At 43.5% G+C, this 27,800-nt stretch overlaps 1 long non-coding RNA gene across 1 annotated transcript; it reads left to right on the forward strand.

Moving 5' to 3' along the window:
• Nucleotides 1-638: 638 nt before the first annotated feature.
• LOC744904 (uncharacterized) lies at nt 639-27,800 on the forward strand. Its single transcript, XR_127068.6, has 2 exons — nt 639-817; nt 27,351-27,800. It is a non-coding gene; the product is annotated as an uncharacterized LOC744904 (long non-coding RNA).

Here is a 27,800-nt window from a genome sequence, read left to right on the forward strand (position 1 = left end):
TCTGTCACCCAGGCTGAAGGGAAGTGGCGTGAACATGGCTCAGTGCAACCTCCACCTCCCGGACTCAAGTGATCTTCCCACCTCAGCCTCCTAAGTAAGCTGGGACCATAGGTGTGTGCCACCATGCCCGGCTAATTTTTAAATTTTTTGTAGAGATGGTGTCCCACTATGTGGAGTCTTCTTCATATTGATCAAAGTGGCAGTTAAACAAGAATATAATTACATAAAAGTGTACCAAAATGTATATTTAAGATTGGTGCACATTGCTGTATATATTATACTTTGATAAAGAGTATTACAGAAAATTTTAATTTTCTTCTTTTTGCTGTTTTCTAAATGGTCACACCTTTTTCTCGGCTATATTTCCAAAAGTCTAAACTGAAACATAAATTATAATGAGAAGAAAAACAATAAAGGTTATTATTTTTAAAATACTAGAGCTGAATCTCAGCTACCTATCTAGATCTCTTGGCCTGAGCCCTGGACCCAGCTAAAAATAGTTCAGAGCCTTGCCAGCTGGGAGCTGGGCTATGTTTAGCAGAAACTGGCACACGAGTGAAATGGGGTGGAGCCAAGTAGACACTTTGGATCCGGTAGGCATAGCTCTCCCACAGGAGACTGTTTAGGCCATGCCTGGCATCAGTAACTCAGGCTGTTTCCCACACTACAGGCCAGCACTGTGGGCTCTCAGTTTATTGGGAAATGGAAATAAGAGGGAAGGACAAAAGTCCACTGGGAAGCAGACTGGACAGAAAGGAACTCTGAGCAGCTAAACTCTGACTAATCCCAGGGTATACCTGCGTTTTCTCTTCACCAGGTTAGACTTTTAATTATTGATTTGGTACATTTGGATTCCTTTTTCAACAACTCACATAAAAATGTTATGTTTATGTTTGGGGAGGCTGGGTGCGGTGGTTCATGCCTGTAATCTCAGCACTTTGGGAGGCCAAGACGGGTGGATTGTTTGAGGTCAGGAGTTCAAGACCACCCTGGCCAACATGGCGAAACACTGTCTCTACTAAAAATACAAAAATTAGCCAGCTGTGGTGGCACATGCTTGTAATTCCAGCTACTCAGGAGGCTGAGGCAGGAGAATCTGTTGGACCGGGGAGGTGTAGGTTGCAGTGAGCATAGATCCTGCCACTGTACTCCAGCCTGGGCAACAGAGCAAGACTGTAAAAAAAAAAAAAAAAAAAAAAAAAAAAAGTTATATTTATGTTTGGGGAAAGCAGGTGCAGAATTATTTAGATTGCAACCATAAAAAGTTCCCTGGGTGGTTTTGCTGCCAAATCAGCTTAACCTGGGGAATTCACTTCAGGTAACCTCCTCCTCCTTTCCTGTGGTCATCCAAAAGGCAGGGATGGCTAGTATAATTATCCACATCACAGGGATGCTTAGAGGCTTAATTAATGTTCATAACCCACTTTGAAGTATTCAGATGAAGAGACAGTTGACAGAAATGGTGGTGTTCTAAGTTCTACTTACAAACTCTGGCAAGTTACAAAGCAAATTTTGAAGTTGTTTTTTGGTACTCTACTTCCAAATATACTGGCGTGGCAACTCCAAGATCCTCCCTCATTTAATTAGAATCACTGCCACCCAGACAATTTAGAGGACTCTATTTCTACATTTTATTCACTTTAATTTTTTAAAATTTTAAAATTTTTTATTTTTTATTTTTTTTGAGATGGAGTCTTGCTCTGTGGCCCACGCTGGAGTGCAGTAGTGCAATCTCGGCTTACTACAACCTCTGCCTCCCGGGTTCAAGTGATTCTCCCACCTCAGCTTCCCGAGTAGCCAAGATTACAGGCATGCGCCACCATGCCTGGCTAATTTTTTTGTATTTTTAGTAGAGATGGGGTTTCGCCATGTTGCCCAGGCTAGTCTCGAACTCCTGACCTCAGGAGATTCGCCCACCTTGGCCTCCCAAAGTACTGGGATTATAGGCGTAAACCACTGTGCCCAGCCATTTTGTTCATTTTTAAAAGGAAAGTATAAATATGAGGTGATTTATAACAAGTGGCATTTGGAGGAATGACACTAAACAAGTTGGTATGTTGCTATTGTCAGCAAATAGAGAACTTTTAGCCCACAACTAAGATGCAAAACAACTTTCAAGATAGGGAAAAAATGTGCCAAACTCTGATCAAATGTAAGCCTTAAGCCAAACACTATGAATACCATTAGAAACTTTTTTTTTCTTTAGAGACAGGGTCTCGCTTTGTTGCCCAGGCTGGAGTACAGTGGTGTGATCATAGCTCACTCCAGGCTTGAATTCCTGGGCTCAGGCGATCCTCTCACCTCAGCCTCCCAAGTAGTTAGGACTATAGGCACATGACTTTTAAAAATATTTTGGACAGATGAGGTCTTGCTGTGTTGCCCAGGCTGGTCTCAAACCCCTGGCCTTAAGTGGTCCTCCTGCCTCAGCCTTCCAAAGCACTGGGATTACAAGTATGAACCACAATGTCTGTACTAGAAACCTTTCTAAAATAAATCCATCCTGCTTCATAATTTGGAGATGGCTTAGGATACTATCTTTTCCATTCTTGAGAGGGAGAAACCCTGAAATATTGTCAATAAAAACCAATCTGGGAGATGGCACTAAGACTCTGTCAAGGGTGTAGTCTCCCTTTATGTAGTAATCAATGCATTAGGTTTTGCTTGATTAAAAAAAAATCAAGTCTGTGAGCAAACAAAAATGTGGTGGGCTGAATAATGAAAATGAAAATGATGGGCCGGGCATGGTGGCTCACGCCCGTAATCCCAGCACTTTGGGAAGCCAAGGCGGGGGAATCACCTGAGGCCAGGAGTTCGAGACCAGCCTGGCCAACATGATGAATCCCCGTCTCTACTAAAAATACAAAAATTAGCCAGGCATGGTGGCATGCGCCTCTAGTTCCAGCTACTTAGGAGGCTGAGGCAGGAGAATCGCTGAACCGGGAAGGCAGAGATTGCAGTGAGCTGAGATGGCGCCACTGCACTCCAGCTTGGGCAACAGAACGAGACTTCATCAAAAAAAAAAAAAAAAAAAAAAAGATGATGCTAATGGTGAAAATACTAATAGCCATCATTGAGGGCTTACTAGGTGCTAGACACTGTTCTAAGAGCTTTATATGTCTTGACTCATCTGATCCCACCAATAACCCTGGAAGATAGAACCTACTATTATCCTTATTTTGTGGACAAAGAAACTGAGACGTAGAGAAGTTCAGTAACCCTAACTTGCTTATGGTTATACAGCTTACCAGCTAGCAGTGGTTTTCAAAACAGTATTGTGCATTACACTTCTCCAGAAAGCTAGTTAAAATTCATATCTTGGCTCAAGACCAGACATTCTGATTAGAAGTGTGAGATGGGGTCTAGAAAAGTGCATTTTGGCTGGGCACGGTGGCTTACGCCTGTAATCCCAGCACTTTGGGAGGCCAAGGCAGGCAGATCACGAGGTCAGGAGATTGAGACCATCCTGACCAACACGGTGAAACCCCATCTCTACAAAAATACAAAAATTAGCTGGGTGTGGTGGCACGTGCCTGTAGTCCCAGCTACTCAGGAGGCTGAGGCAGGAGAATCCCTTGAACCAGGGAGTTGGAGGTTGCAGTGACCCAAGATCGTGCCACTGCACTCCAGCCTGGTGACACAGCGAGACTCTGTCTCAAAAAAAAAAAAAAAAAGAAAAGAAAAAGAAAAATGCATGCATTTTTAATAAATCCCTGGCAGCCTGGTCAACATAGGGAAACTCTGTCTCTACAAAAAGTTAAAAAATTAGCTGAGCATGGTGGCACATGCCTGTAGTCTCAGCTACTCAGGAGGCTGAGGCAGGAGGGTCACTTGAGCCTGGGAGGCTGAGGCTGCAGTGAGCTGTGATCATGCTATTGCACTCCAGCCTGGGAGACAGAGTGAGATCCTGTCTCCAAAAATAAAAAATAAAAATAAATCCCTGGGATCAGGTGTGGTGGCTCACACCTATAATCCCAGAACTTTGGGAGGCTCAGGTAGGAGGATCACTTGAGGCCAGGAATTTGAGACCAGCCTGGGCAAAATGGTGAGACCTTGTGTCTACAAAAAGTTTAAAAATTAGCCAGATGCAGTGGCACGTACCTGTAGTCCCAGTTCCTTGGGAGGCTGCAGTGGGAGGATTGCTTGAGCCCACGAGTTTGAGGTGGCAGTGAGCTATGATTGTACCACTGCACTCCAGTCTGGGTGATAAGACAAGACCCATTCTTTAAGAAAAAACAATAAACAAAAATTAAAATAAATCCCCAAGGCAAATCAACTGTAGGAGGCCATTAGACCACTCTTTGGGAAATAGTGGCCTAGACCTAGGAAAAGGAGAGGCTGGGAGTTGAAATTTTCCAGTGTTTCTCCAGTTGAAATTGATTGGCCTTCCCTGTCCAGCCACATAGCAGATCATCGGCCTAGCTGGTACTGTATGTCCTTGTAGTGAAAAAAGGCTGTATCAGGCTTCCAATGCTTAATGAAAATAGCCTTTCTTTTTTTTTTCTTTTTCTTTTTTTTGAGACAGAGTTTCACTCTTGTTGCCCAGGCTGGAGTACAATGGTGTGATCTCGGCTCACTGCAACCTCTGCCTCCCAGGTTCAAATGATTCTCCTGCCTCAGCCTCCCTAGTAGCTGGGATTACAGGCACCCGCCACCATGCCCAGCTAATTTTTTGTATTTTTAGTAGAGTCGGGGTTTCACTATGTTGACCAGGCTGGTCTCGAACTCCTGACCTCAGATGATCCACCCACCTCAGCCTCCCAAAGTGCTGGGATTACAGGCATGAGCCACTGCGCCCAGCTGAAAATAGCCTTTCGAAACGTCCAACTTGATTTGTTCAGCTTCCATATATAACATTTAACCTTCTGATTTTAATATGGTTTCTTAAATAGATTTTTCCTACCAGGAAGAGCATGTGCTGACCAACAGACATGAATTTCAGCCTGGTAGTTACAACATTCACAGGTAATGAATAAATGGCATTGTATTTTATTAATCAGTCTATTATAACTCTGATTAATATAAATCAATTCCTCAGAGCCAGCTCTCTTTTAAATAAATGGAGAACAGTGAGTTTTATGAATTTGCAATCTTTGGGCCCAGCACACATTTTGAGGCCTCATTTATGCTTTCCTTAATATACCCACATCACTAAGCTGGGAGGCACATTTTGAGACCCAGAATCCTGACACCTCCATGCCTTCAAAAGGGTAAGTTTATCAAGTTTAATAACAATTCATAAAACATCACTCACCTGGGTCCTCCTCCTCTACCTGTGACTTTCAAACACCTGTGACCTCTGAGATATTGAGGGGCATGGTGATTCGTTTTTAATATCTTTGCCCTTTTGCTCTTTTCAAATGACACTTGTGGCTGAGCGTAGTGGCTCACACCTGTAATCCCAGCACTTTGGGAGGCCGAGGCAGGGAGATAACATGAGGCCAGGAGTTCAAAACTAGCCTGGCCAACATGGCGAAACCCCATCTCTACTAAAAATACAAAAGTTAGCTGGGTGTGGTGGCACATGCCTGCAATCCATGCTGCTTGGGTGGCTGAGGCAGGAGAATCACTTGAACCCAGAAGGCAGAGTTTGCAGTGAGCTGAGATCACACCATTACACTCCATCCTGGGCGACAGAGTAAGACCCTGCCAGAAAAAAAAAAAAAAAAAAAAAAGCTACTAATCTGATTTGGTATGAGGTATAACCTAGAAAATCTGGAAAAGACACACAAATGAACTTTGCCAGAAACAAAGCTGTGGAGACTAAACCAATCCATATTACACACCTAACTTTCCTCATTATATATTTTTTTGCAGGGGCAAAAAAAAAAAAAAAAAAAAAGAGACAGGGTAAAGCAATGACAATTTCCACGGTCTCTGTAAATGAGGAAATTGTCAAAGGTATTTGCCACTGATACACTCCACATCCTGTGCTTTTTTTTTTTTTTTTTTTTTTTTTTGAGATAGGAGTCTTGCTCCATTGCCCAGATTAGAGTGCAGTGGCATGATCACAGTTCACTGCAGCCTCGACTGCCTGGGCTCCAGTGATCCTCTTGTCTCCTAAGTAGCTGGGACCACAGGTGCGTGCCAGCTAATTTTAAAATTTTTTTTGTAGATACCAAGGTCTCCCTGTATTGCCCAGGCTGGTCTCAAACCCGTGGCCTCCAGCGATCCTTCCACCTCAGCCTCCCAAAGTGCTGGAATTACAGGTTTGAGCCACTGTGCCCAGTTTCTTCTGTGTTCTTGATGGAAAACTTATTATTACTGCTACTCTCCTCCTTGCCCATCAGCCATACTCTGGCTGCATTAGCTTTCTTTGTATTCCCAGCACTCCCCAAGCCTGTTCTTCCTTTTGGGTCTTTGTCTGGGGTCTTGTTCTAGCTGTAATGTTCTTTACCCTTAGCTTCCCATGATTGGCTCCTTCTTGTCCCTAAGTCTCAGCTAAAGTGTTATCCTGCAGAAAGGCCTTCACTGATGATCCCATCCAAAGTAATCACTGTATTACACCATTCAATTTTATTCTTTGCATAGCATTTACCCATTGCTAATATTTTTCTTATTTATTTATTTATTTTTAAATAATCTATCTCCTGTCAACTAGAATGTAAGCCCTGATAGGGCAGGACTCTTTTATTACACTGTATTTTCATTATTATATCTACAGTGCCAAAAACTATCCCTAACACAGGGGAGATGCTCTATACATGTTTGGGGAGGAGGGAGGAAGGAAGGGAGGGAGGGAGAGAGGGAAGAAGGAAGGAAGGTGGGAAGAAAGGAAAGAAAGGAAGACAATTGGGAAGGATTTTTCTGATCTGAGGCTGATTGTTGGAGGCATCCAACTGGTTATTATTTTGCTTAACAGCAAAATATTTTTATCCACCTCCTTTGGAAACAAGAGATCTTAAAGATGTTTTGAGTTGATTACATAAGACTATTTAACAGTGGTTATGAAAACAGATGAGTTATCCTGAGAGGCTTTACTAGATATTTGTCATCATGAGCTCAGTCTCATAAGTTATTACAATAGAAAATCAGGAAAAACTGCTTATGTGTTTGAATTCAAGTAGCTAAGTCTCAAAATATAATAAAAAACAGTTGCACTACAGATTTTCTTTCAAAATAGCTCAAAAATACCTTGTTGGCAGCAAAGGGAGTAATAATAAAATATCTTCCAAAAAACCTGAAAATAGGAAATAAATTTGCCTTCTGAGAGTTAAACCAGTCATACACACACACACATACACACACGTGCACACATGCACACATGTGCACGCATGTGAACATGCACAGAATCACACAGAGATTAGGCTAAACCCAATGAGGGAGTAAACTGAGAGATAACCAGTGTGTACCTGAAGACTTTGGGAATACCCCTAACTTCAGTGACCTGGGGGTAATCCAGGAAGGCAATCACCAGAATGTGTTTGTTAATTTAATCCGTTGTATGGAGAAAGTCTGGATGAACAGAGGATGTAGGCAGAGAGCTGTCAGCCTGTAGCCTGGAAAACCTCAACCTAAGAAGCAAGGAGTGGGTAGCACACTCCCAACTACTGTTCAAGAGAGAAGGGGCCTTGGCCTAAGGATTTGAGCTCTCAGGTCTCTGTGGCAAATGTATCTTTGGATAAGTCATCTACCCACCTCTCCTTACTCAGATTTCATGCTCCACATGGCTCCCTGTGTGCTGAAGCCTGATTATAGGAAGCAAAGACTCTGGTCTGCTGATGTGAAGGCTCACCTGTTAGCTGGTTGCGTTTATGGTTAAAATGGAATGAATTTGAATTCTGGCTATACAGCAGTCTCTGTGAGCTTGGGTTACTATGAGTTTACCTGTGAGATAAAGTTCCAGAGCAGAGTGACTTGTGACTTGTGTTGGGTCCATACTACGTGGCAGACAGTGGACCAGAATTTATACCACAAATCCAGGTTGGCTCTGAGAAGACGCTGCCACTAAGGACTGATCTAAACTCAGTTCCCTTTCAAGTTCACCAATTGTATGACTCACATGACATTGAATGAGGCTGGGAGTGTGATACTAGCTGGACTCACCTTCAAGAACCCAAAAGACCCCAGTGGATAAGATGTGGATACTCTAGTCCATGGGTCAGCAAACTTTTTCTGTGAAGGGCCAGAAAACAAATCTATTAGGCTTGTGGACCACATACAGCCTCTATTACATATTTGTTATCTTGTTGTTGTTGTTGTTCTTGTTGTTCTTCTTGTTGTTGTTGTTTTTCGAGACAGAATCTCACTCTGTCGCCCAGGCTGGAGTGCAGTGGTGCGATCTCTGCTCACTGCAACTTCCATCTCCCAGGTTCAAGGGATCCTCCTGCCTCGGCCTCTGAGTAGCTGGGATTACAGACGTGCGCCACCACGCCCAGCTAATTTTTTGTGTTTGTAGTAGAGATGGGGCTTCACCATGTTGGCCAGGCTCATCTGTAACTCTTGACCTCAAGTTATCCACCCACCTCTGCCTCCAAAAGTGTTGGGATTACAGGTGTGAGCCACTGCGCCCAGCCTTTTTATTATTATTATTATTATTATTATTATTTTGAGACAAATTCTTGCTCTGTCACCCAGACTGGAGTGCAATGGCGTGATCTCATCTCACTGCAACCTCTGCCTCCCAGGTTTAAGCGATTCTCCTGCCTCAGCCTCCGTAGAAGCTGGGACTACAGGCATGTACCACCACGCCTGGCTAATTTTTGTATTTTTAGTAGAGACGGGTTTTTGCCATCTTAGTCACTGGTCTGGAAGTCCTGGCCTCAAGTAATCTGTCCACCTTGGCCTCCCAAAGTGCTGGGATTATAGGCATAAGCCACTGCGCCCAGTCTATTATTTATTTTTTATACAACCCTTTGAAAATATAAAAACCATTTTTTGCTCCTGGTACAAAAACAGGCTCCTGGCCACATTTGGCCCGAGGGGATGCAGTTCACTGACCCCTGCTCTAGTCCTGAGCTGGCAACTCATTTATGGGGAGACCACAGACAAGCTACTTTAATTAGTTTATTCATAAACAGTACCTTCATAATTTGCCTTATTCCACTCCAGGTGTGTGACCACTAACTTTGCCAGTCTGTGAGGCCAGATAATCAAATATGAAAACTGGGTGGGTCACAGGAGAGTGTTTTGTACTGGCATGGTGTGGGGTGGCTAGCCAAGGAGACATGTGACCCCAAGAGGGGCCGGACAAGAGCTGCTGTCTTTGAGAACACTTTGGAGAACAAGCATTGTCTGAATAAAGTATCAACTAAAGATAAGACTTCCTAGATAAAGCTAAGGAGAAAATGCTTTTGGTCAGGAATCCCAAAGATCTTTGAGATATTTCCTAAGGGACTCTCAGCTACACACCTACCCTTCTGTGGACTTGTAAACGCCTGGCTCTGTGGGGCCCTATTAGCTCTCTACCATGCATCCAGGTAAAGGGAGCTGCCCTAGGAGTTTGGAGAACATATCCAAATTGCACCTCAATGAATGGGGATTGCTGGAAACTGGATCTTCTGGAGCCCAGCTATAGTTAAATAAATTATTTCCTTGAGCGGGGAACAAGACTTACTGAAAGAAAGGAATTAAACCAACTTTGCTGTTTGTTTTTTTGGGTAAGTTTAGTAGGCAGTCTAAATATATCATTCCTATTACAGCTTTTTCATTACATATTTTATTCTTTGGAATTTAAATCACTTAAAATTTTTATTTATTTTAACTCAAAATATGCAGATGAGCAGATTCATGTATGACCAGAATGTAAACCAGGATCACAGAGCAGCCGGAGAGGTGGTGACAGAACCGTCGATGGAACCCTGGGCTCCAGGTTCTGACTCCTATTTTCACTCACTAATTTTTTTTTTTTGAGACGGAGTCTTGCTCTGTCGCCAGGCTGGAGTAGAGTGGCACAATCTCTGCTCACTGCAAGCTCCACCTCCCTGGTTCACACCATTCTCCTGTCTCAGCCTCCCAAGTAGCTGGGAGTACAGGCGCACGCTGCCATGCCTGGCTAATTTTTTTTTTTTTTAATGGTATTTTAGTAGAGACAGGGTTTCACCATGTTGCCCTAGCTGGTCTTGAACACCCGAGCTCAGGCAATCCGCCCACCTCGGCCTCCCAAAGTGCTAGGATTACAGACGTAAGCCATCGCGCCCGGCCTATTTTCACTCTTTATTGCAGTGATTCTTGAATGCTGCTATGGATAGGGATGGGGACAGGGGTGGGGTGGGGATCTCTGTGTAGTTTGAAAAAGATTTTATCCCTCTTAATTCCCAGTGGAAATTCACTGATCTACAATTCATCTGATTTTGCCTTGGTCTTCTTGAAACCTCTTCAAACAAAACAAAACAAAAAAATAACACTCAAGCTGGAGAATGGTTCTACTTATTCAGAAGTGGCCAGCAGAAGAGCTATAGAGAACAGAGTGATTCCCGAATCAGCAAACCCCATGAGCTTGGATGATTCAAACCAAGCTGTGGCTGGGATCAGCTTCATTCACTGGCAAGAACCCGCCCAATAAATCGCAAGATAGAACCACTTTAAGTCCTCTCTTTTCTAAAATAGGAGTGTGTCTCCTACTCATTTTGTTCATTTCAAAAGGATCAAAGACAAGTAAATTTTTTTAGACTATGAATCTGTGGCAAATGGGTAACTTGAATAAGATAAAATCATTCTCCATCAAAGGAAGGTGGATTGAAGGGGTAACACACTCTCAAACTACCCGCAACAACACCTCCCCCCAACAAATAAAATGTAAATGTGAGATTTTAAGTAGGTTAATAACATAAAACACTCAGAGGAGCCAAGAAGAGACTCTGGCATCAACATTATAGAAGTACTATGGCTGGCCAGGTGCGGTGGCTCACACCTGTAATCCTGCACTTTGGGAGGCAGAGGCAGGCAGTTCGTTTGGGCTCAGGAGTTTGAGACCAGCCTGGGCAACATGGTGAAAACCCATCTCTACTAAAAATACAAAAATTAGCTGGGCGTGGTTGTGCGTGCCTGAGGCTGAGGTATGAGAATCTCTTGAACCCGGGAGGTGGAGGCTGCAGTGAGATGAGATCGTGCCCCTGCACTCCAGCCTGGGCAACAGGGTGAGAGCCTGTCCCAAAAAACAAACAAACAAAAAACAAAACAAAAAAAGTAACTATAGCTGCATACAGTTTAGCTATTAAACACCTTATTTGAAATAATATGAGCCGCTAACTAGAATCATATACATTTTAGAATTTAGGTCGACCCTAGAGAAATTTTCCAGGTGAAGAAACTGAATATCTGCTCTGGACGCAGAATCTGAGGGCTGGGCTGGACCAGGAGCCTTGTGCGTGCCTCTAGCATAGCACATAGCATAGAATGCTCTAGCCTGAGCTCCTGGTCTGCAGATCATATTCTTTCTCTTTCTATTCCTAACAGCTAGGAAAGTGTCTGGCACTTAGTAGGTGTCTAGTAATGTTTAATACACCAATTGGAAGAAGCAAGAGTGTAAATCCTAGGACAATAAGAGAAAAAGTTTAGAGGAAAAATCCTTCTCTGATCTCTCAGAGCATGGTAGGGCGAAATTACCCAAAAAAGCAAAAGTGACCTCAGTGTGGCTTTTTTTAGGTGAACCTCCCAGTCACAGGTAAGTATTTGCCAGACTGCCCAGAGCGATCACTTCTGTCATTGCTATTAATAACATGGCTTGCTTATTTTGTCTTATTGGAGTATTAGAATGAGTTCACTTGCAATTAAGTTCCCTGCTTTAATTACAGCAGAAATAAAAAATAGGTAGACAAGTGACTTTCATTCAAGTATTTCAGACATGTTTCACTTTTGAAATCTGAAGTATTAAATATTAAGCATCTTGTTTGAAGTTAAAAGTACAGATTATCTCATCACGGAAAAGATTAAATTATAATGCTATCTACCTTATGATTAAAATGGCTTGTCAGATTTTAGTAGCTGTTGAAAGAATCATATCTTTTCTGTATCTAAATTGTTTGATTCTTTTCCCTGAAAAGACAAAAAATACCGTGAACCCTTAATTTCAATAGCACAAAGAATTGTGCCTTCCATATTTATAAACCAGCCACAGGACAAAGGGAAACAATATGGAATTAAACATTACATTCTCTTAAGAAATATTTTCTTTCAGGGTTAAATAAATATCTTTATGCTTTTCCATTTTCTTTTTGAAACAGAGTAACCCTATGACATTTCAAAGTGAAATAGCTACACACACAATTTTTATAGAGAGGCTAGGATGACTTTTTTTTAGAACAAGTATAATTAACCACACACACAGCATATTATTCATTGTCCTATGACCTTTGTTATTTAATTTCATATTCTGAAAATGTTTGCTTCTAAATTTACTCAGGAAAATGAGGAAATGTTATGGTTGCTTTGCTGGCTGTATATTACAGTGAAGTATACCCAGAATGGTTTTCAAATGTAGATGTTAAAAAATATCTGTTGTTTGCCTGCTTTGGCATGTAAAAGTTTTAACAAAAGCATAGTAATTTGGATTTATCAGAGAGACCCCCCAGCCAAGGTCTTCAAAAATTCTAAGTAACTATAAAGTTTGGTGCCTGGTAGGGTCAAGGAGAGGAGCACACCCACTGGAGTAGGGGACAAAAGTCAGTGGCTTTGGATGTCCCTGAAAAGTCTCCTTCCCCCTGCCCTCCCAGCCCCCACTGCTGTCCTTCCTATTCCATTGCCTCCAGGGTCCATGATGTGGCTGTGTGGCGGGAGTAGATCAGGGGTTAAACATATATACATATATTTTAAAAGTTGTAAAATCCCTTCCACTAAAACAAAAACATAAACAAAAACCCTCTATTACACAGCAGGTGAAAAGGACCTCCTGTGGTTGATCTGTGGTTTGGGGGTGGGGGTCAGAGGCACCTAGGAATATATGAAATGAAATTTTGGAATCTCTGCTCTAATATGCCTGCCACTACAAGTTGGGTCACTTTCCTTACTCTAGTGTGATGCCATTGCCTAGGCCAGAGCCACTTATATGGGAGTGCAGCTTGTGCCCTGTGCCAGGTGCCCAACCAAGAGGGACATTAGGGATAAAAATCCAGCCCTGGCTTCTCTTGCTGTGTCTGGCTCCCTGGTGCAGGGCTGATTCTGCAGGGAAGAAAGGGCCTCCTTTGTATTATGTCTGCCTGGGGGGGGTGTAGTTTTCTTTTTCTTTTTCTTTTTTTTTTTTTTTCCGAGACAGAGTCTCTCGCCCAGGCCGCAGTGCAGTGGCACGATCTCGGCTCACTGCAAGCTCCGCCTCCTGGGTTCACGCCGTTCTCCTGCCTCAGCCTCCCGAGTAGCTGGGACTACAGGCGCCTGCCACCATGCCCGGCTAGTTTTTTGTATTTTTAGCAGAGATGGGGTTTCGCTGTGTTAGCGAGCATGGTCTCAATCTCCTGACCTTGTGATCCGCCTGCCTTGGCCTCCCAAAGTGCTGGATTTACAGGCGTGAGCCACTGCACCTGGCCTTTCTTTTTTTGGGGGGAGGGGGAGAGAATCTTGCTCTGTCACCTATGCTGGAGTGCAGTGGCACGATCTCAGCTCACTGCAACCTCCGCCTCCCGGGTTCAAGCGATTCTCTTGCCTCAGCCTCCTGAGTAGCTGGGATTACAGGCACCCGCCACCTCACCCAGCCAACAGGGTTTCACCATGTTGGCCAGGCTGGTCTGGAACTCCTGACCTCAAGTGATCTGGCTGCCTCAGCCTCCCAAAGTGCTGGATTTACAGGCGTGAGCCACTGCACCTGGCCGAAAGCCAAAACATTTTTTAAAAAATGTGCTCTATACTTCAATCTTGACAAATCCATAACATCATTAAAAACATTTGTTTTGTTTTGTTTTGTTTTGTTTTGAGACAGGAGTTTCACTCGTTGCCCAGGCTGGAGTGCAATGGCGCGATCTCAGCTCACTGCAACCTCCGCCTCCCCAGTTCAAGCGATTCTCCTGTCTCAGCCTCCTGAGTCACTGGAATTACGGGCCCCTGACACCACGCCCAGCTAATTTTTTGTATTTTTAGTAGACATGGGGTTTCACTATGTTGGCCAGGCTGGTCTCGAACTCTGACCTCATGATCCTCCTGCCTCGACCTCCCAAAGCACTGGGATTACAGGTGTGAGCCACTGTGCCTGGTCCATTAAAAACATTTGTAAAGCTGTGGTGTTGATAAAGTATTATGAAAGACTGCAAACAAAGATGGCTAATTTTTAGTTATTATTGCACATGTTTAGAGGAGCTAATGACATTTTCTATGATTAATAAAAGACATTATTTATGTTTTTATTTATGTATTCCACAACATTTATTTTATTTTCTCCATTTCAGGAAAACCACTATGTTGTTACAATAAAGATTTTCATGTAATTTGTGTTCAATTGATAGTAATAATGTAACAAGTTAAAAATGAAGGTAATTGTGTTTGAAATTTGAGCATATTTTCATCAAAATGTAAGTTAAAGTGATTGTAAATTTTAAGATCATAATTACTTTGTATATCTTCAAGAAAATTATTGTTTTAAAATATTTATGCCTATTAAAATTAGAAGGCAAAATAAAAATATATGAATACCAACATTTTAAATAAAAATCATTTAAATAAAGCTGAACTTTTTTTTTTTTTAAGAGGTCTCACTGTATTGCCCAGGCTGATCTTGAAGTCCTTGACTCAAGCTATCCTCTCACCTAGGCCTCCCAAGTGCTGGATTACAGGCATGAGCCACCATCCTGGACAATATGGTGAAACCCCATCTCTACAAAAAATACAAAAAATAGCCGGACGTGGTGGTGCACGCCTGTAATCCCAGCAATTTGGGAGGCTGAGGTGCGAGGATGGTTGAGACTAGGAGGTGGAGGTTGCAGTGAGCTGAGATTGTGCCACTGCACTCTAGCCTGGATGACAGAGCCAGACCTTGTCTTGGGGGGAAAAACAACGTAATAAGAATTGTTTGCTATTGCAAAATATCCATGGTCACAATGCACAATGTGCAACTGTTGCAAATGCCACTTAATTCCCAAGTACCTCCAGAACTCGGAGTTGGAAAACAGAGAAGCTGGAAAAGGGATCCTCAGCATTCCTAGCCAATGATACTTGGTAATGCAAGAATCTATTGCATTCATATTCTCTGAAAGGAGGAATTTGACAACTTAATTAATTTGTCCTTTTTTACGTAAGAGTTTCTGCCACTCAAATCTTTGCAAAGCCATTTTTTTCCCCTAATGTCAGCAGCAACACAACCCACAAAGCTTTTTGTTTTGAAGACATAGGGCAAGAGAGATACAGAAGTGTTTCTGTGAATCCTGAATGGTGTTATCTCAAGAAGAAATGTTTAGGGTCATGAGTTGCACTGGACCAGCATGGAGGGGCTGGATCCCAGGGCCAGAGGCACCCCTATGTCTTTTTTTTTTTTTTTTTTCTGAGAAAGAGCCTTGCTTTGTTACCCAGGCTGAAGTGCAATGGTGCAATTTCAGCTCACTGCAACCTCCACCTCCCGGGCTCAGGTGATTCTCTTGGCTCAGCCTCCTGAGTAGCTGGGATTACAGGCACACGCCACCACGCCCAGCTAGTTTGTATTTTTAGTAGAGACGGGGTTTCACCATGTTGCCCAGGCTGGTCTTGAACTCCTGACCCCAGGTGATCCACATGCCTTGGCTTCCCAAAGTGTTGGGATTACAGGCGTGAGCCACTGTGCCCAGCCACCTCCATGTCTTTTAATCAGCTTTGTGTGTGTTTGTTAAACGTGGAATACAGGTCAGAGGTCTCTGCTGTTTGCATTTCACGGTGCTACTATCTGGAAGTTTAGGATAAATCATTCTTTTAAAAAAAGGCTGTGTCAGATTTCAGGCACAGATATTTACATGGTAGAATGCCCACTTTAATTAGCAAATTACAAATAGAAGTTGTGCTGAAATTTTGCCTCTCATTTTTCTGTGAGAGTAGTTTTCTTTCCTTTTTTTTCTTTTTTTTAGATGGAGTCTGTCTCTGTCATGCAGGCTGGAGTGCGATGGTGCGATCTCAGCTCACTGCAACCTCCACCTCCCGTGTTCAAGCGATTCTCCTGCCTCAGCCTCCTGAGTAGCTGGGATTACAGGCGTGCACCACCACGCCCAGCTAATTTTTATGCTTTTAGTACAGATGGGGTTTCATCATGTTGGTCAGGCTGGTTTTGAACTCCTGATCTTGTGATCCGCTCACCTCAGCCTCCCAAAGTGCTGGGAGACATTTAACTTTTTGAGGAATTGCTAGATTATTTTTCAAACTGGCTATACCATTTTGCATTCCTGCCAGCCATGTGTGAGGGTTCTGGTTTCTCCATATCCTCACCAACACTTGTTATTATCGGTCTTTTTTATTATAGCCATCCTGGTGAGTGGGAAGTGGTATCTCATCATGGTTTTGATTTGCATTACTCTGATGGCTAGTGATGTTGATAGTTCTTTTTATCTAGCTATTTCTGAAGAGAGAGAAAGAATGACAATGTTTGTGAACATCTTCATTCAATACTGTGCTCATGGTCTTTAGATATAGATTAATTCATAGAATGTAAAATTAGAAGGGACCTTAGACCCAGGTCAGGTACCTGCTTTATACCATAGCTCATCTGCAGTGCTGGGTGTCAACTACTTCCACTAGTCAGAAAGTTCTCATCTTTGGTGGGTTTTATTTTTATTTTTTGATGGAGTCTTGTTCTTATTGTCCAAGCTGGAGTGGAGTGGCATGATCTCAGTTCATTGCAACCTCTGCCTCCTGGGTTCAAGATATTCTCCTGCCTCAGCCTCCTGAGTAGCTGGGATGACAGGTGCCTTCACGCCTGGCTAATTTTTGTATTTTTAGTAGAGACAGGGTTTCACCACATTGGCCAGGCTGGTCTCAAACTCCTGACCTCAGGCGATCTGCCCCCTTTGGCCTCCCAGAATGCTGGGATTATAGGCATGAGCCACTGTGCCCGGCTGACTTTTTTTTTTTTTTTAATGAAATCTTTTTCTGAAACTTTTTTCCAGAAACTTTTAGTCACTAAGCCAAGCTTTGCTCTCTGAAGCAAGGCAAAGCTCTCTCTTCATAACTCAGCATTCATCTCCTTCATTCGGCTAAATCCACAGATATATTTTTAAAGACAGCTTTGGGCTGGGCACGGTAGCTCACCCCTATAATCCCAATACTTTGGAAGGCCAAGGTGGGTGGATCACTTGAGGTCAGGAGTTCGAGACCAGCATGACCAACATGGCGAGACCCTGTCTCTACTAAAAAATACAAAAATTAGCCAGGTGTGGTGGTGGGCGCCTGTAATCCCAGCTTCTCAGGAGGCTGAGGCAGGAGAATGGCTTAAACCTGGGAGGTGGAGGTTGTAGTGAGTGACATCTCGCCATTGCGCTCCAGCCTGGACGATATGGTGAGATCCTGCCTAAAAACAAAAACAAACACAAACAAACCAAAAAACCAGTTTTGGCAGCCCACTAAGTTGTTGCCTTTTTCTTTTTCCTTTCGAGTTAATGAGCCCAGCCTGAGGCTGCTATGCAGATCTGGCAACACTTACCAGGCTGTAGCAGCTCAGCTGGGATTCACCTGGAAAGCGGGTAGATCAGAAGGTTCCAGACCAAAGTCTGGGCAGAGGAGGCTTAAGTAACTTGAAGAAACATACTCTGAAATTGCCCGCATGTTTTTTCCAGTCACTCTATTTAGTTTGAAATTTCAAACCATTTTAAACAAGGGTATGTGGTTTTTATGTTTACTGAAAAGGAACAATTTTTTCTTTTTTTTCTTTGAGACAGAGTCTTACTCTGTCCCCCAGGCTGGAGTGCAGTGGTGCGATCTCAGCTCACTGCAGCTTCCCTCTGCCAGGTTCAAGCAATTCTCCTGCCTTAGCCTCTCGAGTAGCTGGGGCTACAGGCCTGCGCCACCATGCCCAGATGATTTTTGTATTTTATTTTTCAAGTAGAGATGGGGTTTCGCTATTTTGGCCAGGCTGGTTTTGAACTCCTGACCTCAAGTGATTCTCCCGCCTCAGCCTGCCAAAGTGCTGGGATTACAGACGTGAGCTACTGCGCCCGGCCAGGAACAAATGTTTTTAAAAATGTTGAGAATGTAGTCTATAAAAAGAGGGTCTCTGCCCTCCTGCTTACTGTATAAAAAGATACGTTTAGGTCATTTCACTCAACCCGGCATACTTTGAAAAGGCGCCTGCTGTCGCTTTGTGCACATGTGACTGCATAAGTGTGCGTCTCTGTGTGTTGCCATCAGTCCATTTGTCCCCCCAGTCTTCCATGAACCTGGCCTTGCCTCTCTGAGTTACTGGTCCCCAGTTCCCACTCTTCACACCTCTAAAGAAAGAGAGGATTCCGGCTGAGCGCGGTGGCTCATGCCTGTAATCCTAGCACTTTGGGAGGCCAAGGAGGGCAGATCATGAGGTCAGGAGATTGAGACTGTCCTGGCTAACACGGTGAAACCCCGTCTCTACTAAAAATACAAAAAATTAGCCGGGCGTGGTGGCGGGTGCCTGTAGTCCCAGCTACTAGGGAGGCTGGGGCAGGAGAATAGCGTGAACCCGGGAGGCGAGCTTGCAGTGAGCCGAGATCACGCCACTGCACTCTAGCCTGGGCGACAGAGCGAGACTCCGTCCCAAAAAAAAAGAGGATTCCTTCTCCTGCTTCTACTCAGACCCTGGAACCCAACCATCATCTTTGTTCTCTCAAACCTTCCTCCATCTGGTGGATCTAGAGGAATCCCTCCTTTGTTGTGGGCAAAATGCCTTTCACCCTAAGCTAATTTCTCTCTCTCTCTCTCTCTTTTTTTTTTTTTTGAGACACACTTTCACTCTTTTGCCCAGGCTGGAGTGCAGTGGCGCGATCTTGGTTTACTGCAACCTCTGCCTCCTGCCTCAGCCTCCCGAGTAGCTGGGATTACAGGCACATACCACCAGGCCTAGCTAATTTTTGTATTTTTGGTAGAGACAGGGTTTCGCCATGTTGGCCAGGCTGGTCTCTAACTCCTGACCTCAAGTGATCCGCCCACCTTGGCCTCCCAAAGTCCTGGGATTACAGGTGTGAGCTATTGTGCCCAGCCATAATTACTGTTATTTTGTATTCCCGACCCTACATCCCTCCTCATCCAAACTGATGCTTTTCTCTTAAAGGCACCCTGCCCCATTCCTTCCTGTCCCTGGAATGCACCAGACTCATGCTTCTCCTTTTTGCTGGGCTGGTCTCTCCCGTTGGAACACTCTTGCAGCTGTTGTCCCCTGGGCTAACTCCTCTTCATGACTCAGATCCCAGCTCAGCTATCACTTCCTTTGAGAGGCCTTCCCCAATGGCCCTCAGACAAAGCCCAATGACAGCCGGGATTTCTGTCTATTTCATTCATGGTAGTATTCTCGGCATCTAGAACAGTTCCGGCACATGGCAGGCACTTGATGAATCCTTGACACTAAAGGAGCTTGTGTAAAAAAGTACTAGGTTGCGTAATTTCTGCCATTTTGAGTGAGGCCAGAAAAGAACTGAGAAATCAACAAAGAAAGGAGAAGCAAACGAGGGGGAAAAGACATGGCAGGGCAAAGGACAAAAATGGGTAGTTGGAGAACAAACAGGGGACAGGGTTTATGGCCTGTTCTCTCCTTTCCCTGAAATGGAAAATGCTTTCTGCTGTGATTAAAGCAAACACCAGGCTTAACTTGAAGTAAAGGACATCAAAAAGAAAAAAATATATAGAAAAGAGGACAATCCCCCCATTCTTCTAGCTTCCGCTTTCAGTTTTCATCAACAAAATAAAAATTGATTAGATAGGTGTCAATTCCCACTGCACATGAGAAAATTGCTTAGTTAAAAGTATCAGCATAAATGGGATCCAAAATCAAGGGGCACAGTTTTGTCTAAAAGAAAGAAAGAAAAGCCGTCCCTTCTAAAGTGCAGATTATTCTGCCGGACTAGGTATGAAAGGGGAAAAAAATTAAAAAAAAAAGTGCACATTATTTTCTAAAACTTTTTGGCTACTCTGTAAGATATTTTGTTCACAATTGAGTGAATTACCGGCCATGGCAGAGACTGACAATATATAAAGGATGTTCCCAACTCAGCCTGTTGTGCAACCATTCTTGATTTCTTGTGTCAAACTGGATCTTCTGCTTCCCTTGCCAACTGAAATCAAATGGATGTGTTAGGTCACAGCACTACTATGGAATAGTTTCCACACTTGTTTTTCTTTCTCCTTTCTCACCTCCTGTTTATTACATGTAACAAGTCAGATTGTAATTTGAAAGTGAGGAACTAAGGCAGCTTGCTAGCACGCTGAGGCTGAGCACTGCTGCTCGTATTGTTTAGACTTTTGGTGACAGCCAGAGGGTATTAGTCACATGGTTGTTTGGGATGTGCAATCATCCGAGGCTAAAATGACATCACCAGAGTGCATTACACTGGAACTTAGCAAATCTGCACTGCAGGATTTGCCAAGGGAAATTAAACTGGTAGCTTTCTAAACTCCTCCCATCCCCCATGTGATTAGTTATATTTTTCTAGTGACTTTTATGCTGAAGAGGAACCTTGTCCAGTTCTTCTTTCTGGTGTGTGTAAATGTCACTGAAACTAAGGCTTCATGCATGTGAAATCGTTACCAGTAAAAATGTTTTTTCTTCCTCAATTTACTTATCCAATGCTTTAGACCTCTGTACATGCTATGCTTTCTTACCTCTCTGGCTGGTGGCGTGTGTTGTTTCCTCTGTTTGACATGCTCTTCTCCCTAGTCCTCGCCCCTCTGCCCCTTGTCTATCTGGTGAATTCCTACTCATCCTTTAAGACCGTTTCAAAATATTTCTATATGAGTTTTCCTTTACCTCCTCCTCTTCTGATTCAGATAGTAACTTCATCCTGTCTTCCATCATTTATTATAAGAGTGTATATCCCTTGGGCCGGGTGTGGTGGCTCACGCCTGTAATCCCAGCACTTTGGGAGGCCGAGGCAGGCAGATCACAAGGTCAGGAGATCAAGACCACCCTGGCCAACATGGTGAAACCCCGTCTCTACTAAAAAATACAAAAAATTAGCCAGGTGTGGGGGTGCGTGCCTGTAATCCCAGCCACTCGGGAGGCTGAAGCAGGGGGATCCTTGAACCTGGGAGGCAGAGGTTACAGTGAGCCGAGATTGTGCCACTGCACTCCAGCCTGATGACAGAGCAAGATGCCGTCTCAAGAAAAAAAAAAAAAGAGTGTATATCCCACTGTTATAAACTTTATCACATTATACATTATTTCCATATGGAAGTTTTATGGGGGGAGAAACTATGTCTCCACATCCTTGTTTCCCTAGCATTTGGCACAGTCTTGGCAAATAGTAAGCCCTCAACATATGTTTATTCTCTCCTTCCTTCCTCAGTTTTTTTATCCTCATCACCATGTATGTTTTCAATTTGAAACAAAGTTTTATCAATTTTTAGATTACATACTTTGAAGATATGTTATTAAGGACATATAAGTTTAGAGTTGTTATAGCTCTCCAGTGGAAAAAAAATTTTTTTTTTTTGAGACAGAGTCTCGCTCTTTTGCCCAGGCCAGACTACAGTGGCGCTATCTCAGCTCACTGCGAGCTCCGGCTCCCGGGTTCATGCCAATCTCCTGCCTCAGCCTCCCAAGTAGCTGGGACTACAGGCGCCCGCCACCACGCGGGCTAATGTTTTGTATTTTTAGTAGAGACGGGGTTTCACCGTGTTAGCCAGGATGGTCTCGATCTCCTGACCTTGTGATCTGCCTTCCTCGGCCTTCCAAAGTGCTAGGATTACAGGCGTGAGACACTGCACCCGGCCTCCAGTGAAATTTTTATCAAATATAGTGACTCATTTCATCCCTAAAAATGCTTTTTGTCTTAAATTCATTTGTCTCATATTAATAACAACAACATTAGCTTTTTTGAAGGGGTGGCTATTTGCCAGATATATTTTATTTTCACTTTTATTTTTAATTTCTATTAGAGACAGAGTCTTGCTCTGTTACCCAGGCTGGAGTGTGGTGGCATTTGGCTCACTGCAGCCTTGAACTCCTTGGGCTCAGGCACTCCTTTTGCCGCAGGCTCCCGAGTAGTTGGGACTACAGGTACATGCTGCTGTGACCAGCTAATTTAAAAAATATATATTATTATTATTATTACTTTTTTGAGACAGGGTCTTGCTCTGTCACCCAGGCTGGAGTGCAGTGGTGCAATCACAGTTCATTGAAGCCTCAAACTCCTGGGCTCAAGCAAGTCTCCCATCTCAGCCTCCCCAGTAGCTGGGAGCATAGGCACATACCACGACGCCTGGCTAATTTTTGTATTTTTTGTAGAGATGGGATCTTACTATGTTGCCAGGTCTAGTCTTCAACTCCCAGTACTACAAAGCACTGGGATTACAGATGTGAGCCACTGTGCTCAGCCTCTATTTTTTACATACTTATACTTTCTGTCATTCTTGATCTTTACAGTTTAGCAAGCCTCTTATAAAAAGTATATATCTGGATTTCTAATATTTAAAACTCTAACTTTTTTTGTACTTTTAAAGGCCAATTTGATCCATTTACATTTACTATGATTACTGAAATTTGGATTCATTTCTATAACCTTATTTTGTGCTTCCTATTTGTACTGCTTTTTCTATGCTTCTTTCTCTCTTACTCTAATGTTGTAACAAACTGAAACTTTGTGATTCTTCCTTTTTCATAAACGACTTTGATGTTCGACTCATATGGGAGGACTGGTCTAGCAGGCTTCTATCTTCTGGTTTCTTAAAAGTTTCTTCTTTTAATTAGGACAATGAGGAGATTTCAGAGGATATTTATGACTAAATATTGCATCATCAAGAAAGAAAAACACTGTAGTCCCAGCACTTTGGGAGGCCGAGGCGGGCGCATTGCTTGAGGCCAGGAGTTCGAGACCAATGTGGCCAACATGGCAAAACCCTGTCCCTACTAACAAAAAAAAAAAAAGAAAGAAAGAAAGAAAGAAAGAAAAATAGCTAAGGGGAGACTTGGGAAAAAATTTTACTTTTCAACAATTCTCACTAGAGACTGAGGCAGTTTAACAGCCAAGTAGCTCATTCTCAAAATGATGAGTCAACATGGTGTGCAATGCTGGTTACAGTATAATGAGATCTGTGCAATATGTCTGCTCCCAGTGTGAGGACGACACCTAAGGGAAGGTCCTTCTGTGCTCAGCATGCCTGTACTGCTGTGTGCTACGTGACTTCATGGAGAAGCTCCCATGACTTGCTTCTGTTCAACTTACTGTAAAACCCTCATTCTTTTTTTTTTTTTTGAGACGGAGTTTCGCTCTTGTCACCCAGGCTGGAGTGCAATGGCATGATCTCGGCTTACTGCAACCTCCGCCTCCTAGTTGTTTCAAGCAATTCTTCTGCCTCACCCTCCTGAGTAGCTGGGATTACAGGTACTTGCCAACACGCCCAGCTAATTTTTGTATTTTTAGTAAAGATGGAGTTTCACCATGTTGGCCAGGCTGGTCTTGAACTCCTGACATCAGGTAATCCTCCTGCCTTGGCCTCCCAAAGTGCTGAGATTACAGGCATCAGCCACCATGCCCAGCCTAAAACCCTCATTCTTTCAGTGAGCCATCATGGTATTTGTTTGGCCTCCTCTTGGCTAGAAATCAACAGAAAAGGGAGCCTTTATATTGTGTGACAGGACTTAGTTATAGTTGCACTGCCTGATGATCCAGCATATACTGTATCAATTTCAAGATTATTATTTAAATAAAAATACATAAGTTTGACATACTTAACAGTGACTATGTTTTATAATCTTTTGATGTTTCCTCCATACCTCTGGAAAAACAATTATACCATAGCAGTTAATAGCCTGGACTCTGGAGTTGCAAACAGACTGGGTTTTTTAAAATGTTACTTATTTTTATTTTTTATTTTTAAAATTTTGTTTTTAATTGACACAATAATTGTACATATTTATGGAGTATAGTGTGATGTCACAGACTGGGTTTTTTTTTGTTTGTTTGTTTTTTGTTTTTTGTTTTTGAGATGGAGTTTTGCTCTGTTGCCCAGGCTGGAGTACAGTGGCGCCATCTCGGCTCACAGCAACCTCTGCCTCCCAGGTTCAAGCAATTCTCCCATCTCAGCCTCCCGAGTAGCTGGGACTAGAGTCACGCACCACCACACCTGCCTAATTTTTGTATGTTTTAGTGGAGACGGGGTTTCACCATGTTGGCCAGGCTGGTCTTGAACTCCTGATCTCAAGTGATCTGCCTGCCTTGGCCCCTGCAAAGTGCTGGGATTACAGGCATGAGCCACTGTGCCCACCCAACAGACTGGGTTTTGAATCCTGATTTTTCCGTGTATTAGCTGTGTGAGGTAAGGCAAGTTACTTAATCGTGCTAAACCTCAGTTTCCTTATATTCTAAGTGAAGCTAAATCTAAACATAGGGTTTTTATGAGAATTTAACAAATTAAAACATATAAAGCCTTTGGCCTCAAGTTAGTACTAAAAAAAAAAGAAGTAGCTATTATAATGATTTTTTTTTTAAATGAATAAGAAGCTTCTTGAAGGAGTTCCTTCTGCGACTCCCTGTTTCTCAGCACAGAGTACTAGGCATAGGAAGGAGTCTTGGGCTGGAGTTGGGCTAGAGGAGTATTGATCTTTCCACTTAAGAGATTTAACAAGCTGAGTATGGTGGAAATCCCTTTGACCTTTATTTATTTTTTATTTTTTTGTGAGACAGAGTCTCGCTCTGTCACCCACACTGGAGTCTAGTGGCGTGATCTCGGCTCACTGCAAGCTCCGCCTCCCGGGTTCACGCCATTCTCCTGCCTCAGCCTCCTGAGTAGCTGGGATTACAGGCGCCTGCCACCACGCCCTGCTAATTTTTTGTATTTTTAGTAGAGACAGGGTTTCGCCATGTTAGCGAGCATGGTCTCAATCTCCTGACCTCGTGATCCGCCCGCCTCGGCCTCCCTTTGAACTTTTAAGATGTCTTGAGGAGGTCAGGTGTGTGACTCATACCCTCATGTGTGTCATCCTGAATCAACAGATATCAGTGTGTATCTGGATCGTTGCTGCAATGATTGTGTTGCAAACCTGTTGCTTCTGCAGGCATGACTTCTTTGATAAGGCTGGCATGATCTTATATCCTCAAGTTCTGATCTCTTCTGCAAACCCAGTTAGAAAGTTATGAGGTAGCAGAGTGCTGCTAACCTCATCTCCAGAAATCTCTACTTCCCCAGGTAGGGGAAACCCTGTCCTGGGGTGCTGAGTTAGAATTAGGAATATATTAGATTGGTGCAAAAGTAATTGCGGTTTCATAATGGCAAAAACCACAATTACCTTTGCACCAACCTAATACATTTTTTCCTATTATGAACATGATTATTTGTAGGTGATAGTACATCAGGCTCACTGCTATTAATAATGGGTAAAGGCTGGGCACAGTGGCTCACGTCTGTAATCCCAGCACTTTGGGAGACTGAGGTGGGAGGCAACATAGGGAGACTCTGTCTCTTAAAATAAGAAAATTTAAAAAATAGGAATAAACAATGGGTAAAATAAGACTATTAGGACATAGCCTGAGATCCTAACCTCTTTAAGCAACATGATTTCCTATGGGAAATGTGTTATCAGTTCCAAATAATTGATTTACAGGTAAAACATCAAAACATAAGCCATTAGAAAAAAAAAGGGCTGCAATCCTTCACATGTTCAATATAGGAAGAGGGAAAAAATCCTGCAGAGCAGTCGAAGTGTAGGAGCAGTTGGATACTGTGCATTTTTCTAAACTGGAGGTCAATCAGGACAACAGATGAGCAGCTTGCTGCAGAGAGCAACACTGGCTTCTTAGTGATCACCAAGACAGAGACATTGAATGAGATTTGGCTCCATAGCCACTCCTCTGCCCTTGCTATGTTCGGATGCCTCCTTATTCCTTAGAGAGTCCTCCTTGAGAAGGGAAGGCCACCTTCCTGCTCAGGATGCTCTGGAAGCTTCTGAGTACTGCTGAGAGGGGCCTCTGTGCCTACACTCCCTCACCCTAAATTGACCTGGCTATAAGCAGCTCTCCAAACTTTCTTTGCCAGATCCCTCTCTAACCTCTTGTCACTCTTATCTCTGACTGCCATGGGCATGGATCGCTCATGAGTCAGTCAGGAAACAGGTAGATGCTAAGAGTCCACTGTTGCTCAGGATTCTTCTAGGCTCTGTGAGTACAGAAAAGAAAAAGATAGAATCTCTGCTCTCAAAAGAATTTACAAACTAGTTTGGGAAGCAGTGTATGCTAGGAGTTCAAACACAGGATTCACGTCAGTCAGCCCTGACCAGAATCTCAGGTCTACCGTCTCCTAGCTGTGTATTTTGAGTCTCGGTTTTTACATTTGTAAAGTGGGGATGATAAAAGTGCTATCTCAGAGGGCTGGCATGAGGATTGTGTTGCAAGATAAAGTATTTAGCAGAGGCTGCACATAGAAAGTGCTCAATAAATGTTAGCTATTATTATCATCATTATTCAGCAAGTCCCAGATGGGATATCAACTAGTCTGGGCCATGTAGGAACCTAATAACACCCTCCTCAGTCTTCTCAGACCTGGGGGAGGAGGTACTGCCTTGTGGGCCACAAAAATAATGGGGATGGACTGGATACCCCCGGAGAAGGGCATTGGGGATACACCAAGGTGCTGCTCTTGACTCCCTGGTGAAGGCAGTCTGCCTGTCTTGGCTCAGTTCAGCACCAATCACCTTGTTGGGCTCGGAAACTAAACAATGGGAACTTCTCCTGCCTTTGAAGAATTTGCCAGCTAGGTGGGGGTTCAGTACACGCACACAAGATGCAGCTTTAACATAATGAGGAAGAAGCATATTAATTAACAACAACAGGCTGGGCGCAGTGGCTCATGCCTGTAATCCCAGCACTTTGGGAGGCTGAGGAGGGTGGATCATCTGAGATCAGGAGTTTGAGACCAGACTGGCCAACATGGTGAAACCCCTGTCTCTACTAAAACAAAAAAAACAAAAAACAAAAAACAAAAAACAAAAATTAGCCAGGTATGGTGGTGGGTGCCTGTAATCCCAGCTACTCAGGAGGCTGAGGCAGAAGAATCTCTTGAACCTGGGAGGTGAAGGTTGCAGTGAGCTGTGATTGTGCCATTGCACTCCAGCCTGGGTAACAGAGCAAGACTCTGTCTCAAAAAAAAAGACCAAAATGACATGGTAAAAACTTGATATGCCTACAATAAATGTTTGGGGCAAGAAATGCTTATTGATACATCTACATTCTGGACTTCTGGGTAAAATATTCTGATTATGTTAATACCACCCATAGCTCTGTGGCAATAACAGCAGAAAGGCCCTTTTCTTACCACCTTCCCACCTCCATCTCTTTGTTCCCTGTGTCTGTTTCTCTCCCCAGACAAACTGCGGCCTGGACCAGCTGGTGAAACATAATTCTGAATCCTGCCCACAGCCTTCGGTGGTTTTGGATGAAAGGCCAGCGCCTTGGGAGCCCTGCGTTTGATTTCAAGTTTTAAGGCCGGCACTGGTGGAGCAATGAATGGTGAAAGCTCTCCCCTTAAAGGAGCACAGTTGCCTTTAGGTGACTGCTAACTCAGGCTTTTGCTGAGGACAGTGTTTACTTTGTGAGCTTAATGACAGGGCTGGCTTTCTGGGAGTGTTGCAATGAAACAGACTCAGACACAGGCCATCATGGGCCTCCTCCCTAGCAAGGCCGCCACGGCTGGCATCTCAAGAGCAGTCCGTTGAACTTGGGATTTGGGTGTGAGACACAGTTTCATCAGAAGAATTTAAACCAAAGTCTACATTTGCCCTCTAGATAAATGTGTGTGTTCAGCAGCAACCACAA

Source organism: Pan troglodytes, chromosome 12 (genome assembly GCF_028858775.2).
Source record: "Pan troglodytes isolate AG18354 chromosome 12, NHGRI_mPanTro3-v2.0_pri, whole genome shotgun sequence".
Lineage (NCBI taxonomy): Eukaryota > Metazoa > Chordata > Mammalia > Primates > Hominidae > Pan > Pan troglodytes.